Genomic DNA, 2,579 nt, shown 5'->3' on the forward strand with positions numbered 1-2,579 from the left:
CCTGGTCTTCGAGTGTTCAATTATATACATATATTTACGAATTCGTCTGATTATGAATTTTAAGGGGCTGATCTCAATTAGCGAGGATCGATGAGCCTGAGCAAATTCTCGAATCTCGAAGGTAATTCGTCGAGAATTTTTATATTCTAACTTCTTTTTTAGTTAGCTCATCTTTCGTAAATTTCTTTTTGATCGATTTGAAATTGGTAATTTAAGTTTCAATTTAAAGTTAATGTAAGTTTCAATTTGAAGTGAAGAACGATCGAAGTCTGTTACGAATTGTTGCGGAATTTGTTCGTGTCCATTGGTGCTCGCAATTTGAGTTCAGTTTTATGGAAATAATGCTCAAACGCGCTTATTCGTTGTAAATTAAATTTTCCAAGTATTCGATACGAAATTTGCAATTCTTTCGGATTACCATGAATTCTTATCGTTTGTTTATATGGTCGGAAGAATGATGCGTATCCTTACCAGAGACGCCATCTACACGATCCACGAATCAACAGCTACATCATTTCTACCTACTTCGTTTGAACATTTTCACTACACACAAATAATCAACCAATAAGATAAAAGACTCGAACGAGGAGATGTAACATTTGTAAATTTTTTACATAAGAAAAAAGAAAGGATAATCAGGTAAGTACCATATTTTGTCTTTCTCTTCCCCTTCCAATATCCTGTATTTCTAATATCAACATTAGAATTACCAGCTTTTAATATGTAAGTTTCTATTCCTGAATCTTAGCGCATCTTTTTATTTTTAGTAAAATTTCGATATCTGAAGTAAATTATGAATTTTCAATTGCACGCGAGTTTCAATAAAACTATTAACGTTTATTCTGTTATCTTTATTACTATTTATCTATTCATTTAAACTAACTATATTACGTTATAATACATAAATACATTATCTAACTTGGATCAACTTATACCTTACCATATACAGGGTGGCTGGTAACTGGTGGTACAAGCAGAAAGGGGGTGATTCTACGCGAAGAAAGAAGTCGAAAATATAAAATAAAAATTTTTTTTTTAATTTTTCCATCGAGACATCTACAGTGAGATCCGTTATAACGAGACGTGATAAAGTGCACGCGTACCGAGCGAAAATTCAAAGTCGATTTTCTCGAAAACAAAGCCTCAAACGAAAAATTTTTATTCTATATTTTCGACTTCCTTTTTCGCGTAGAATCGCCCCCTTTTCGCTTGTACCACCAGTTACCAACCACTCTGTATATCTGGATTTACCTATTGAATACTTGATTTTTTCCAATTTAAAAACCGACATAACAACTATCCTAAGACTCCTAAATAACGATATATCTAGATGTACCACACATAAATGATTATAATCAAATCAATACGACTTGATGATGTTTCCATTTCCAACAAAAGACAAAATTAATTTAATCGAAAACATTTGCACGATTGCAAAGATTAAAATATTATTAGGGCTACTTTGCAAAAATGATAAAGCTTGGTTCCTCCTAGTGTTGATATTCCAAAGAAAAATGGGAATCTCTTTCGATGTGTTTCTTTCGTTCTACAGAGATCGATCATTACGGGGATTCGATTGTGATTCCAACGAGTTTGTGCGAATGGAAGCGTAACTCGCGCCATGCCCTTAATGGTATCAGCCTCATCGTGGCCATTTAGGGAAGAGGGTCGTTGAATGTCTTGCTCGTTTATCGATCCTCTTCGGGACGATGCCATTGTTGGACTTCTTCTTCTGCCTTCGATTATCCAGAAACGCGTGTTTTCGCGAAAAAATGTCCACGCGGATCCCGCGTCGCCTTTCTTCTCGGCCGTTTCGCTGTTGGACTTCCCTCGTAATGCGTTTCACCTGAGGGACCGTCGCGACTGTAAAACTGAGAGGCGTGTAAAGAATTTTTCCGTCTGTCAGCGGGAAGGCTGAATTAATTTGCAAAAACCGTTTAGTTACGCAAATAGATGCGTTAATCCCTTCTTGTCTGCAATCCACGATAGAATCCACGATGACTTCTTTCGTTGGATTTGAATTAATCACCAACTTTAGCGTCATCAGATTTAAATATCAGCAATAAATCTCATAGGAAGAGAAAATTGATAGATCGATGGGAATAAATTTGAATACTTAATCGGTACTGGATAGATAGGAAAGATTCTTCGAGGGTGAATTTTCGCGCAGTCTTTGGATTTCCTGGTAGATGGCGCCATCAGGGTCATCTGAAGAGTCAACTGATACTGCGTGAATTGGACGAAAATGAGAGAACTTATATAACGTTTTGATAAAACGCCAAGTTCCATTTTTTATACAAAAGTAAGAAATCCTGAGTTTTTAGGTACAGATTAAGTTTTCTTTATCCTTTCGTTGAATGATATTAATGGATTCCTTACTAACTAAGAGAAGGGAGAAATCCTCGCCTTTAGTGGAGCTACTTTTTAAGAAAGATGAGCGATCTCTATTTACTTATATTACATTTCATTCTCTAATAAAATACCTAGCTAACCGATAATACAGATCCCTGCAATTGCATGCTCGACCAATAGAAATTGAAAAAGTGTCCATCTTATTGGTACACCGTTTCAATCACGAT

Source organism: Bombus vosnesenskii, unplaced genomic scaffold (assembly GCF_011952255.1).
Source record: "Bombus vosnesenskii isolate JDL3184/JDL3185 unplaced genomic scaffold, Bvos_JDL3184-5_v1.1 scf7180000013361, whole genome shotgun sequence".
In the NCBI taxonomy this organism is placed as follows: Eukaryota; Metazoa; Arthropoda; class Insecta; order Hymenoptera; family Apidae; genus Bombus; species Bombus vosnesenskii.